The sequence below is a fragment of the Scyliorhinus torazame genome, chromosome 7 (assembly GCF_047496885.1).
Source record: "Scyliorhinus torazame isolate Kashiwa2021f chromosome 7, sScyTor2.1, whole genome shotgun sequence".
Taxonomy (NCBI): domain Eukaryota; kingdom Metazoa; phylum Chordata; class Chondrichthyes; order Carcharhiniformes; family Scyliorhinidae; genus Scyliorhinus; species Scyliorhinus torazame.
In genome coordinates, this window is record NC_092713.1 from 131954473 (window position 1) to 131969462 (window position 14990).

The window sequence follows — 14990 nt, forward strand, 5'->3', positions numbered from 1 at the left end:
CCGCCCCCCACACCATACAGAATCGACCTTCCCTAAACTTCTCACCCCTTCCCTCTCCCTCAGCCCTCCAACCCCTTCCCTCTCCCTCAGTCTTTCCACCCCTTCCCTCTCCCTCAGTCCCTCCACCCCTTCCCTCTCCCTCAGTCTTTCCACCCCTTCCCTCTCCCTCAGTCCTTCCACCCTTTTCCCTCACCCTCAGTCCTTCCACCCCTTCCCTCTCCCTCAGTCCTTCCACCCCTTCCCTCTCCCTCAGTCATTCCACCCCTTCCCTCTCCCTCAGTCCTTCCACCCCTTCCCTCTCCCTCAGTCATTCCACCCCTTCCCTCTCCCTCAGTCCTTCCACCCCTTCCCTCTCCCTCAGTCCTTCCACCCCTTCCCTCTCCCTCAGTCCTTCCACCCCTTCCCTCTCCCTCAGTCCTTCCACCCCTTCCCTCTCCCTCAGTCCTTCCACCCCTTACCTCTCCCTCAGTCCTTCCACCCCTTCCCTCTCCCTCAGCCATTCCACCCCTTCCCTGGCGCTCAGTCCTTCCACCCCTTCCTTCTCCCTCAGTCCTTCCACCCCTTCCCTCTCCCTCAGTCATTCCACCCCTTCCCTCTCCCTCAGTCCTTCCACCCCTTCCCTCTCCCTCAGTCCATCGACCCCTTCCCTCTCCCTCAGTCCTTCCACCCCTTCCCTCTCCCTCAGTCCTTCCACCCCTTCCCTCTCCCTCAGTCCTTCCACCCCTTCCCTCTCCCTCAGTCCTTCCACCCCTTCCCTCTCCCTCAGTCCTTCCACCCCTTACCTCTCCCTCAGTCCTTCCACCCCTTCCCTCTCCCTCAGCCATTCCACCCCTTCCCTGGCCCTCAGTCCTTCCACCCCTTCCTTCTCCCTCAGTCCTTCCACCCCTTCCCTCTCCCTCAGTCATTCCACCCCTTCCCTCTCCCTCAGTCCTTCCACCCCTTCCCCCTCCCTCAGTCCTTCCACCCCTTCCCTCTCCCTCAGTCATTCCACCCCTTCCCTCTCCCTCAGTCCTTCCACCCCTTCCCTCTCCCTCAGTCCATCGACCCCTTCCCACTCCCTCAGTCCTTCCACCCCTTCCCTCTCCCTCAGTCCTTCCACCCCTTCCCCCTCCCTCAGTCCTTCCACCCCTTCCCTCTCCCTCAGTCCTTCCACCCATTCCCTCTCCCTCAGTCCTTCCACCCCTTCCCTCTCCGTCAGTCCTTCCACCCTTTCCCTCTCCCTCAGTCCATCCACCCTTTCGCTCACCCTCAGTCCATCCACCCGTTCCCTCTCCCTCAGCTCGACAACCCCTTCCCTCTCATTCAGTCATTCCACCACTTGCCTCTCCCTCAGCTCTACAACCCCTTCCCTCTCCCTCAGTCCTTCCACCCCTTCACTCTCCCTCAGTCCTTCCGCCCCTTCGCTCTCCCTCAGTCCATCCACCCCTTCCCTCTCCCTCAGCTCTACAACCCCTTCCCTCTCCCTCAGTCATTCCACCGCTTCCCTCTCCCTCAGTCCTTCCACCCCTTCCCTCTCCTTCCGTGCATCCACCCATTCCCTCTCCCTCAGTCCATCCACCCCTTCACTCTCCCTCAGCTCTACAACCACTTCACTCTCCCTCAGTCCTTCCACCCCTTCCCTCACCCTCAGTCCTTCCACCCCTTCCCTCTCCCTCAGTCATTCCGACCCTTCCCGCTCCCTGTCCTTCCACCCCTTCCCTCTCCCTCAGTCCTTCCACCCTTTCCCTCTCCCTCAGTCCATCCACCCTTTCCCTCTCCCTCAGCTCTACAACCCCTTCCCTCTCCCTCAGTCATTCCACCCCTTGCCTCTCCCTCAGCTCTACAACCCCTTCCCTCTCCCTCAGTCCTTCCACCGCTTCCCACTCCCTCAGTCCTTCCAGCCCTTCCCTCTCCCTCAGTCCATCCACCCCTTCCCTCTCCCTCAGCTCTACAACCCGTTCCCTCTCCCTCAGTCATTCCACCGCTTCCCTCTCCCTCAGTCATTCCACCCCTTCCCTCTCCCTCAGTCCTTCCACCCCTTCCCTCTCCCTCAGTCCATCCACCCCTTCCCTCTCCCTCAGCTCTACAACCCCTTCCCTCTCCCTCAGTCCATCCACCCCTTCCCTCTCCCTCAGTCCATCCATCCCTTCCCTCTCCCTCAACTCTGCAACCTCTTCACTCTCCCTCAGCTCTACAACCCCTTCCCTCTCCCTCAGTCATTACACCCCTTCCCTCTCCCTCAGTGCATCAACCCCTTCCCTCTCCCTCCGTGCATCCACCCCTTCCCTCTCCCTCAGTCCATCCACCCCTTCCCTCTCCCTCAGCTCTACAACCCCTTCCTTCTCGCTCAGTCCTTCCACCCCTTCCCACTCCCTCAGTCCTTCCACACCTTCCCTCTCCCTCAGCTCTACAACCCCTTCCTTCTCCCTCAGTCCTTCCACCCTTCCCTCTCCCTCAGTCCTTCCACCCCTTCCCTCTCCCTCAGTCCTTCCACCCCTTCCCTCTCCCTCAGTCCTTCCACCACTTCCCTCTCGCTCAGTCCTTCCACCCTTCCCTCTCCCTCAGTCCTTCCACCCCTGCCCTCTCCCTCAGTCCTTCCACCCTTCCCTCTCCCTCAGTCCATCCACCCCTTCCCTCTCCCTCAGTCCTTCCACCCCTTCCCTCTCCCTCAGTCGATCCACCCCTTCCCTCTCCCTCAACTCTACAACCTCTTCCCTCTCCCTCAGCTCTACAACCCCTTCTCTCTCCCTCCGTGCATCCACCCCTTCCCTCTCCCTCAGTCCATCCACCCCTTCCCTCTCCCTCAGTCCATTCACCCCTTCCCTCTCCCTCAGCTCTACAACCACTTCCCTCTCCCTCAGTCCTTCCACCCCTTCCCTCTCCCTCAGTCATTCTACCCCTTCCCTCTCCCTCAGTCCTTCCACACCTTCCCTCTCCCTCAGCTCTACAACCCCTTCCCTCTCCCTCAGTCCTTCCACCCTTCCCTCTCCCTCAGTCCTTCCACCCCTTCCCTCTCCCTCAGTCCTCCCACCCCTTCCCTCTCCCTCAGTCCATCTACCCCTTCCCTCTCCATCAGTCCATCCACCCTTCCCTCCCCCTCAGTCCTTCCACCCCTTCCCTCTCCCTCAGCCCTACAACCCCTTCCCTCACCCTCAGTCCTCCCACCCCTTCCCTCTCCCTCAGTCCATCCACCCCTTCCCTCTCCCTCAGTGCATCCATCCCTTCCCTCTCCCTCAGTCCATCCATCCTTCCCTCTCCCTCAGTCCTTCCACCCCTTCCCTTTCCCTCAGTCCATCCACCCTTTCCCTCTCCCTCAGTCCATCCACCCTTTCCCTCTCCCTCAGCTCTACAACCCCTTCCCTCTCCCTCAGTCATTCCACCCCTTGCCTCTCCCTCAGCTCTACAACCCCTTCCCTCTCACTCAGTCCTTCCACCCCTTCCCTCTCCCCCAGTCCTTCCACCCCTTCCCTCTCCCTCAGTCCATCCACCCCTTCCCTCTCCCTCAGCTCTACAACCCCTTTCTCTCCCTCAGTCATTCCACCCCTTCCATCTCCCTCAGTCATTCCACCCCTTCCCTCTCCCTCAGTCCTTCCACCCCTTCCCTCTCCCTCAGTCCATCCACCCCTTCCCTCTCCCTCAGCTCTACAACCCCTTCCCTCTCCCTCAGTCCTTCCACCATTCCCTATCCCTCAGTCCTTCCACCCCTTCTCTCTCCCTCAGTCCATCCACCCCTTCCCTCTCCCTCAGTCCATCAACCCCTTCCCTCTCCCTTAGCTCTACAACCACTTCCCTCTCCCTCAGTCCTTCCACCCCTTCTCTCTCCCTCAGTGCATCCACCCCTTCTCTCTCCCTCAGTCCATCCACCCCTTCCCTCTCCCTTAGCTCTACAACCACTTCCCTCTCCCTCAGTCCTTCCACCCCTTCCCTCTCCCTCAGTCATTCCACCTCTTCCCTCTCCCTCGGTCCTTCCACCCCTTCCCTCTCCCTCAGTCCATCCACCCCTTCCCTCTCCCTCAGCTCTACAACCCCTTCCTTCTCCCTCAGTCATTCCACACCTTCCCTCTCCCTCAGTCCTTCCACCCCTTCTCTCTCCCTCAGTCCATCCACCCCTTCCCTCTCCCTCAGTCCATCAACCCCTTCCCTCTCCCTTAGCTCTACAACCACTTCCCTCTCCCTCAGTCCTTCCACCCCTTCTCTCTCCCTCAGTGCATCCACCCCTTCTCTCTCCCTCAGTCCATCCACCCCTTCCCTCTCCCTTAGCTCTACAACCACTTCCCTCTCCCTCAGTCCTTCCACCCCTTCCCTCTCCCTCAGTCATTCCACCTCTTCCCTCTCCCTCGGTCCTTCCACCCCTTCCCTCTCCCTCAGTCCATCCACCCCTTCCCTCTCCCTCAGCTCTACAACCCCTTCCTTCTCCCTCAGTCATTCCACACCTTCCCTCTCCCTCAGTCCTTCCACCCCTTCCCTCTCCCTCAGTCTTTCCACCCCTTCCCTCTCCCTCAGTCATTCCGACCCTTCCCTCTCCCTGTCCTTCCACCCCTTCCCTCTCCCTCAGTCCTTCCACCTTTTCCCTCTCCCTCAGCTCGACAACCCCTTCCCTCTCCCTCAGTCATTCCACCCTTTCCCTCTCCCTCAGTCCTTCCACCCCTTCCCTCTCCCTCAGTCCAACCACCCTTTCCCTCTCCCTCAGCTCGACAACCCCTTCCCTCTCTCTCAGTCCTTCCACCCCTTCCCTCTCCCTCAGTCCTTCACTCCACCTTTCCCCTAGCTTCCACTCCTGCCCTCTACCACAGCTCCCCCTCCCACTTCCAAGGTTTCTACCAGCAGCACATCAGGGTGTTGCCTCTGAGCAGCACCAATGGGTCATGTCCATGGGAATCACTTTGGGATGTGGTCTGGTATTGCTCAATGTATGACAAAGTTATATTTCTGTCTTGAGGATAACATACCACTCTCCGCCCGAGTGATCCCTATGTACTGAAAGATTCATTTCACAGGTCCATAAGTTTTGGAGGCAGGCAGGATGGTTTGCGGGAGATGCAAATGGTTAGGGCTCACTCACGAGAGATGCTGTACAAGGCTGGCTCACACTGCTGCCACTATGCCCTGCCCTTCTCGGTGAGGGTGCTACTATGTGGAACGTTCATGTGTCATGGGTCCACCTGGCAGATGCACAACACCAAGCTCCAGCCCATCCTTCACATCCATCTAACAGAGGTTACAAACAGGTCACACAGGTGATGCAATCGTGCTTAATGATGATTGTGTACAATGGTGTCCCCTTACTCCTAACTATCTCCTATCTACGACATCCATGTTACCGTAGGTGTCATCTATCTTCCTTACCTTCCAAGGCCTACCACTCCTTCTCGGTGTTACCCCAGACAGCATATTAGACGTGGAGGCGGCCTGCTGCTTGTTTCACTCCCTGACCTGTGATGTCCTTGGCAGTCGTCCTCTGAAGGGCCTGGGTCTGGGACGGTCCAGCCGACCTTCAGATGTCAAAGGTTACCATGTGTCATCATGTTCTTCCCGCTGCCCATGAGATGCGCCAGTGTGTGTCAGCTGGGGGAGGGGGGGGGAATATTCGGAAGGGCTGAGGTGGTCCAACACCTCCCCTGTGAGAGGCACAGCATGGACCCCATCACTCCCTCCTCCCTTGGGATGCTCGCTGGTACCCGAGTACTCCAAGGGATGGAGGTGAGGCCAGACTGAGCTCCGTAGGCGCCAACGTCAACGGGCACTTTCAGTCCTGGAGGCCCACCCTTGTCTAAGCCATGGTCTTGATGCCCTCAGCCACGGTATACTTAGACTGGGACACGTCCCTCAGCGAGTAAGATACGTCCCTCACTGCCGCAGTCATGTCTCTCTTTGCCTGTGACATGTCCCTCTGTTTCTGGCCAAGGTCAGTCAGTGCCCGGCCGTGACTCTTTGTGATTGGGCCAAGCTCTGGAGCACCACAGCAATGTCCATGTGTGCCCGGGACATGTCCGCCTGTGACTGGGCTTCCGTGTCCTGATCCTCAGCCATTGATAGCGCAATGTGCTCCAAGCCTTGGATGTCTTGACACATGGCTCTGACATCTTGCCGCAGGCCTTCCACTGCGAACACCACACTTTGGGTTTTGGCCTGGGTGTCACACATTGTCCGGGATTCTCCTGTCTCTGACGCCGAAATCACGTTCGGCGATCGGCCGGAGAACCCACGTTACCTGAGGCCCTCCCCCCGATGCTCCGCCCCCGATGGGCAGAGTTCCTGACGGCATGGGTCTCTCATGCTATTTTTTTTCGGGAACTCGGCATGGCAGCTGCGGACTGAGTCTAGCGCCGCCACAGCCGGGGGAGAGCCGATTCACGGGCAGGTGGGGATTTGGCAGGGGCTGGAGGCACTGGTGGGAGGTGGTCCAGGGGTGACGAGCCTGGCCAAAGGTAGGCACTATTTGGCAGGTCGGTCCTCGTGCGGTCTGCGCCATGTTGCACGGCGTAGCCTCAGCAGGCCGCCGGCGTGCGCATGCGCGGCCACGGACCCGGCAATTCTCCGGCCGTATTGGCAGCTAGAGCCGGAAGCTCTACGCTGCGTGCCTGCTAGCCCCCCTCCAGACGGGGAATCGATGGCCGATTTGCACCGTTTTTTCGGTCGCAAAGCGGTAGCGTCCCCACACCAGCATCAGCACTTAGTCTCAGAATCGGAGAATGCAACCCATTGACTTCACCATTTCCTGCGCCTGAAGGCGATTAAAACATAGAACATAGAAAATACAGCACAGAACAGGCCCTTCTTCCCACAATGTTGTGCCGAACCTTTGTCCTAGATTATTCATAGGTTATCATTGAATTTACAGTGCAGAAGGAGGCCATTCGGCCCATTGAGTCTGCACCGGCTCTTGGAAAGAGCACCCCACCCAAAGTCAACACCTCCACCCAACACTAAGGGCAATTTTGGTCACTAAGGGCAATTTATCATGGCCAATCCACCTAACCTGCACATCTTTGGACTGTGGGTGGAAACCGGAGCACCCAGAGGAAACCCACGCAGACACGGGGAGGACGTGCAGACTCCGCACAGACAGTGACCCAAGCCGGAATCGAACTTGGGACCCTGGAGCTGTGAAGCAATTGTGCTATCCACAATGCTACCGTGCTGCCCTTAAAAACAAATAAATCTACACTATATCATTTTACCGTAATCCATGTACCTATCCAATAGCTGCTTGAAGGTCCCTAATGTTTCTGACTCAACTACTTCCACAGGCAGTGCATTCCATGCCCCCACTACTCTCTGGGTAAAGAACCTACCTCTGACATCCCCCCTATATCTTCCACCATTCACCTTAAATTTATGTCCCGTTGTAATGGTTTGTTCCACCCGGGGAAAAAGTCTCTGACTGTCTACTCTATCTATTCCCCTGATCATCTTATAAACCTCTATCAAGTCGCCCCTCATCCTTCTCCGTTCTAATGAGAAAAGGCCTATCACCCTCAACCTTTCCTTGTAAGACCTACTCTCCATTCCAGGCAACATCCTGGTAAATCTCCTTTGCACCTTTTCCAAAGCTTCCACATCCTTCCTAAAATGAGGCGACCAGAACTGAGGTGATTGTACTTTTCCAGTTTTATTTGTAGGTGCTGGAAGGTTACTGACACCCTCTCTTGTAGATTCTGTCTCTGCTTCTGCACCTGCACCAGTGATGGCATCATCTTTTCCAGAACCGCGACACCTGACTGGATGACAGCTGTTCCCTGGGATCAGGCAGCGCTCTGACCAGCCGCTCCCTCGGAAGTCCCTGCCTCTATCTGATGTGCTGCAGTATGTGTGTGGTGCTACCAGAAGGTGACCCAGGAGCCTGATCGCTAACATTACCCACCGAAGTAATAATCTCTGTGATGGTGGATGGTGAAAGCAGTGTCGAAACATGGATGTCTTCCCCGGAGTGGTGCTTTGGGCCTGTGCTGAGGATCTGACTGGGGGGCAGCAATCCCAGATGGCCTGGCCTAATCTGATGGTGAGTCTGCAAGACAAAAGAGATGGGGTGAGTTCTTGGGAAGGACTGATCTGTGGGAGAGGGGTTACTCACTTGGTATTGGGTCATCTGGGTTGCATTGGACTCGCACTTGATTGCCACATGCCACCCTCCATCGCAGCCATGGTCCTCTCTTCAGCCACCCCCGTGGGTTGCAAGGCCCTCTCCTCAGAGAGGGGTGCGAACCCGAATGTCTGTGATTCCCCCGCCCATCTTTTGGCGCCTTGTCGATTATGGTCCGCCTTATTCTAGGGGACACAGAAAGCTCATCGTGAGACCGTGAGAGGCGGGTTCTATGGACGGCCTGTAGTTGGTGGAATGCATGCGCAAGGCTCTTGGCCAAAGCGGGCAATACACGTGTTGGAGTTTGGTGGAGGGTGGGATTGTGGTAATCACCACTGTTGTATATATTAGGAGATGTGTGGTAAGGCCCTGTACTACAGGTATGGGGGTAGTCCCTGCCTGCTGGCTCCGCCCAGTAGGCGGAGTATAAATATGTGTGCTCCCTATACAGCAGCCATTTCGCCAGCTGCTGTAGGAGGCCACACATCCTAGAGTAATAAAGCCTCAGTTGTATTCAACTCTCGTCTCTGTGCAATTGATCGTGCATCAATTTATTACTCTATGATTTTCAGAAGATGGACCTCCGCATCAAGCCGGATCGCCTGCAGCTGGATCCGCAATCAAGCGACGCCAAAACGGACTTTCAACACTGGCTAGCTTGTTTCGAAGCTTATATCAGGTCTGCACCAGATCCAATCCCGGAAGCTCAGAAGATCCAGATACTCTACTCACAGCTGAGCTCCGTCTTTCCTCTTATCCAGGACGCGCCGAACTACGACAAAGCCATGGCGCTACTGAAAGAGAATTATGCCCAGCAGGCGAACACGCTCTTCGCCAGACACGTACTCTCTACTCGCAATCAACTCCCTGGTGAGTCCGTAGAAGATTTCTGTTGTGCTTTAATTCCTCTGGTCAGAGACTGTGACTGTCAGGCTGTCACGGCCACGGAACATTCGAACCTCCTCATGCGGGACGCCTTTGTTACGGGGATAGGGTCAGACCTCATACGCAAGTGACTTTTAGAGGGGACCACGCCGACCTCGCAGCAACAAAAAAACTGGCGCTATTGATGACGGTCGCCTCACGCAATATTCAGGCCTACACCCCCAACTGCGCGGCCCACCCCTCCTACGCATCATGGACTCCGCAGACGGCCACCCCACCGGGGCCCTCACCCAGTCAATACGCCTGTGCCACGTGCCAGCCAGCCAACCTCGGGGGCCCCCGATGTTACTTCTGCGGGCAACAGAAACACCCCCGCCAATGCTGCCTGGCCCGCACCGCCCTTTGCAAGGCCTGCGGCAAGAAGGGGCACTTCGCTGTGGTGTGCCAGGCCCGCTCAGTCGCCGTTATTGCCCCGACCCCCCTCGCGTACGGACAATGGGTGCCGCCATCTTCACCTCCCCGGACCACGTGCAGCCAGTGGGCGCCGCCATCTCCCCTTCTCGGACCACGTGCGGCCCATGGGTGCCGCCATCTTTTTCAACCCCCGCCACGTGCGGCCCGTGGGCGCCACAATCTTGTGCACCCCAAGATCATAAGGCACCGCCCGCCATCTTGTATTCCCCACGGCACATGGGCACCACCATTTCCCAGGACCCGTGCCCCCCGGGCACCGCATCGTTCGACACCAGCGACGACCAGCCACGGCTCGCCTCGGTCACGATTGTCATGATATCCAGGTGAACATCACAGCACAAACATACACACATAATGATGGACAGATCAACGGACCAATCAACACACACAACACGACAGCCAATCACGGACAAGAGCATACACAGTACAAAGCAGGGAACACGACACTTCCTGGGCACTCGAGCAGGAGAGAGCTCAGGGCACAGACCTCAGTGCCAGCCACTCAGAGGTTCACCATGTGCTGAATACCAGAGTTTACTATGTTTATAGTTCAATGAAATAAAACTGCGTTGTACCATACGTAATCGTGTTGGTTCGTCTGTGTGTCAGAGTACCCAACACTTCAACGATCGACCAGTCTCGCCCGCACAATCTAGCCAACGCCTCGACAAGCATGAAGATTGATGGGTACGAGACCTCTTGCCTGCTGGACTCCGGGAGCACCGAAAGCTTCATCCATCCAGGTATGGTAAGGCGTTGCTCCCTTGCAGTACACCCCGCCAATCAAAGAATCTCGCTGGCCTCCGGATCCCACTCAGTGGCGATCCGGGGGTAATGTATAGTCACACTCACAGGGCATAGAATTCAGCGGCCTCCGCCTCTACATCCTCCCCAACCTCTGCGCTGCCTTGCTACTCGGCCTGGACTTCCAGTGCAACCTCCAGAGCCTAACCTTGAAATTTGGCAGGCCCCTACCACCCCTTACTGTGTGCGGCCTCACGACCCTAAAGGTTGACCCACCTTCCCTATTCGTAAACCTAACCCCAGATTGCAAACCCGTCGCCACCAGGAGCAGACAGTACAGCACCCAGGACAGGACCTTCATCAGGTCCGAGGTCCTGCTTCGGGAATGCATCATTGAGGACAGCAACAGCCCCCGGAGAGCCCAAGTGGTAGTGGTGAAAACTGGGGAGAAACACAGAATGGTCGTGGACTACAGCCAGACAATCAATCGGTACACGCAGTTCGACGCGTACCTCCTCCCACGTAATCTGATATGGTCAATCAGATTGCACAATACCGGGTCTTCGCAACTGTAGACCTCAAATCCGCCTACCACCAGCTCCCCATCCGTAAGGCGGACCGCCCATACACTGCCTTCAAGACAGATGGCCGCCTCTAACATTTTCTCAGGGTTCCCTTCGGCCTCACCAATGGGGTCTCGGTCTTCCAAAGGGAGATGGACCGAATGGTCGACCAGTACGGGTTGTGGGCCACCTTCCCGTGCCTAGACAATGTCACCATCTGCGGCCACGATCAGCAGGACCACGATGCCAACCTTGCCAAATTTCTCCACACCGCCACTCTCCTGAACCTCACATATAACAAGGAGAAGTGCGTATTCAGCACAAACCGCTTAGCCATCCTCGGCTATGTGGTCCAGAACGGAGTTCTGTGGCCCGATCCCGACCGCATGCGCTCCCTCATGGAGCTCCCCCTTCCCCACTGCCCCAAGGCCCTCAAACGTTGCCTGGGGTTCTTTTCATACTACGCCCAGTGGGTCCCAAACTACGCGGACAAGGCCCGCCCACTCATCCAGATCATCTTTTTCCCCTTGACGGCCGAGGCTCATCATGCCTTCAACCGTATTAGAGCCGATATCGCTAAGGCCGGGATGCACGCAGTAGACGAGACGCTGCCCTTTCAAGTGGAGAGCAACGCATCAGATGTCTCCCTAGCCGCCACGCTCAATCAGGCAGGCAGGCCCTGGCATTCTTTTCACAAACCCTTCATGCCTCCGAAAGTCTGCACTCCTCCGTCGAGAAAGAGGCCCAAGCCATCATTGAAGCTGTGCGGCATTGGAGGCATTACCTGGCTGGCAGGAGATTCACTCTCCTCACTGACCAACGGTCAGTAACCTTCATGTTCAATAACACACAGCGTGGTAAGATCAAAAATGATAACATCTTGAGGTGGAGGATCGAGCTCTCCACCTACAACTACGAGATTTTGTATCACCCCGGCAAGCTCAACGAGCCCCCAGATGCCCTATCCCGAGGTACATGTGCCAGCGCACAGGTGGCCCAACTCAGGACCCTGCACGATAAGCCTTGTCACCCAGGAGTCACACGGTTGTTCCATTTCATAAAGGCACGCAATCTGCCCTACTCTGTCGAGGAAGTCAGGGCAATCACCAGGGACTGCCAGGTTTGTGCGGAGTGCAAACTGCACTTCTACCAGCCGGACCGCGCGCGCCTGTTGAAGTCCTCCCGCCCCTTTGAACGACTCAGTGTGGATTTCAAAGGGCCCCTCCCCTCCACCAATCGTAACATGTATTTCCTCAGTGTGGTCGATGAATACTCCAGATTCCCCTTCGCCATCCCATGCCCCGATATGACGTCTGCCACCGTCATCAAAGCCCTAAACACAATCTTTGCGCTGTTCGGCTTCCCCGCCTACATCTACAGTGACAAGGGATCCTCATTCATGAGTGATGAGCTACGTCAGTTCCTGCTCAGCAGGGGTATCGCCTCCAGCAGAACGATCTGCTATAACCCCTGGGGAAACGGGCAGGTGGAGAGGGAAAACGGGACGGTCTGGAGGGCCGTCCAACTGGCCCTATGGTCCAGAAATCTCCCGGTCTCCCGCTGGCAGGAGGTTCTCCCCGATGCACTACACTCCATTCGGTCACTACTGTGCACCGCCACTAACGACACACTCCATGAACGTCTCTTTGCCTTCCCCAGGAAGTCCACATCTGGGGTGTCGCTCCCGGCTTGGCTCGCAGCTCCAGGAGCCGTACTCCTCCGTAAGCACGTCCGACTCCACAAGGCGGACCCGTTGGTTAAAAGGGTGCAGTTACTCCACGCTAACCCCCAGTATGCCTACGTAGCGTACCCCGACGGCCGCCAGGATACTGTCTCCCTCAGGGACCTGGCACCAGCAGGTTCCACACACACACACCCCTGCGGCCCGGCTCCACCCCTCCCCTCCCTGGCGCACCCAGCAGCAACCCCCCCAGGACCATCCATCCTTCCCCTGCCCACGCCCGAGGATGAAGAGGATTTTGGCACGCTCCTGGAGTCACCGAGGACCAGACCAACACCGGAATCGCCGTCACCACTGCGTTGCTCCCAAAGCCACATCAAGGCCCCGGACCGGCTAAATCCATAATTGGTTCGGGACTATCAAACCACCTTGTACTGGACTTAGAAAGAAATATTTTTTTTCGCTTCTGTATATTAAACTTGCTCTGTATATAGTTCTCCCCCAGCACCGCCGGACTCAATTTTAACAGGGGGTGAATGTGGTAATCACCACTGTTGTATATATTAGGAGATGTGTGGTAAGGCCCTGTCCTACAGGTACGGGGGTAGTCCCTGCCTGCTGGCTCCGCCCAGTAGGCGGAGTATAAATATGTGTGCTCCCTATACAGCAGCCATTTCACCAGCTGCTGTAGGAGGCCACACATCTTAGAGTAATAAAGCCTCAGTTGTTTTCAATTCTCGTCTCTGTGCAATTGATCATGCATCAGGGATGTAAGGAAGGTGGGGTGTTATTGGCTTCTAGGGGATTGAGGGTAGGTGTGAAGAGTGAGAGACAGGAGTGATGCCAGGGGCACAGAGGTGGTGACTCACCTGAGCTGCCCCAAGGAGGTTGTTCATTTTCTTCCTGCATTGCCGGACGGTCCTGCTGGTGAGGCTGCCAGCATTCATAGCCTCTGCCACCTATTCCCAGGCCCTGTTGTGTAAGGCGGGCATGAGCCCCACCCTGGGGAAGAGGGTGTCCCTCCTCTCTTCAATGGCATCCAGCATACAGTCAATCTCAGACTTCCAGAATCGGGGGGTAGATTTTTGTACAGCCATCTTCTTGGCTCGACTGACAGTCTGTGGAGAGTGGAGCACTTATAAGCAGCTGCAGCTTGTGAGGCATTTTAATGTGAATCTCAGTCCCAGCGAGTCCATGGGCAGTGTGCTGGCCCATTTGCATGACCTGAATTTTAACCGCATGGCGCTCCCAGCGGGAACACAAGTCCCCGCAATTAATTTCCAGTGGGATAGTCTCCCGAATGGAGAATCTTGCCCAATGTAAATAGTTCTAGAATGTATTAGCGAAAATTGGAGCTGTGTTAAGGTCTAAATTCTTAAATAAATATTAAACCCTGATGCACTATCAATTACGACGAGACGAGAGTAGCGAGTAATCGAGGCTTTATTATACAGAGATGTGTGGCCTCCTACAGCTGCTGCCGAAATGGCTGCAGCTCGGTGGGCACTCACATTTATACTCTGCCTACTGGGCGGAGCCAGCAGGCAGGAAAATACCCCCGTACTTGTAGTACAGGGGCCTTACCGTAATACCCCCCGTATGCAATGCAGTATACACAATATAATACAACAGTGGTGACTACCACAACCCCGAAGGGCGATAGGCTGGGATCAATTCAATAAAGGTTCAGATGACACTGAACAATGGCACGATATACTTAGAGGCGGGAAAAGCCATTTGATCCATCTGGTAAAGAAACGATCGGCTAGGATTTTCTGGTAAATTTGGAGGGGCAGCTACAAGTCCATTGACTTTCAGCAGAAATAGAAAATCCTGCCCATAGTTTCCCATGGTTTGCTGGTACAATTCACTCCTCCCCCCCTCCCCCCCCCCCCCCCCAAACCATTTCCCCCAGCAACAACAGGATTAGCAGGGTTATCCAGCTGTAAGCAGCATGTAGCCAGTTGAACTAACAAAAGGCCTATCAAGGCCTATCGTCGGAAGCCAACTGAAATTTTCCGGTCAGCTTTCAGGCCCACTTGGTGTCGGGAATTAGCCTTGTTGTCTGGAGACAGCCTCTGTCTGGGGGAGACAGGGAGAAAGGGGAATGGACAGAGTGTTCCAGACAGGCTTTGCGGCCTTCCCTACCTGCCTGACTGCCACTGGTAGCTGCAGGCCTCACTTCAGAGAGTCTTCTGGAGGCTGAGGGCATTTTTTAAATTTTGAAAGTTTCAAACGTTGGAGAGCGGGACCTCAAAATGGAGGCACCCACTTCCTCTGAACCTATAAAAATCTTACGAGAAATCTTCTTGGCATTTCTTCGCGGATGAAGATTTTTGTCAATTTTCTTGACATGTTTGGGGTAGCGTTCAAATAAACCTTTACTCTAGTACCAGCCCTGATTTTCTATCAAGGATGAAGTGTCTATTTTCTTACACTCATCTATCCAGTCAGTCTGAATGCTCCTCCTCCCTCGCTATCCAGAGGGTTTCTGCCTATTCCTCTCAACCCGACTAGGCTTCACAGAAACAATGCAAGGATGGCACAGTGCCAGGGACCCGGGTTCAATTCCAACCTCGGG

General features: G+C 56.1%; 1 long non-coding RNA gene across 1 annotated transcript in view; it reads left to right on the forward strand.

Moving 5' to 3' along the window:
• Nucleotides 1-7975, forward strand: part of LOC140427325 (uncharacterized) — a 59389-nt gene extending 51414 nt beyond the window's left edge. The window contains exon 4 of the long non-coding RNA XR_011948471.1: nucleotides 7686-7975. This is a non-coding gene — a long non-coding RNA (uncharacterized lncRNA). The remainder of the gene's footprint in view (nucleotides 1-7685) is intronic.
• The last annotated feature ends 7015 nt before the right edge of the window (nucleotides 7976-14990 follow it).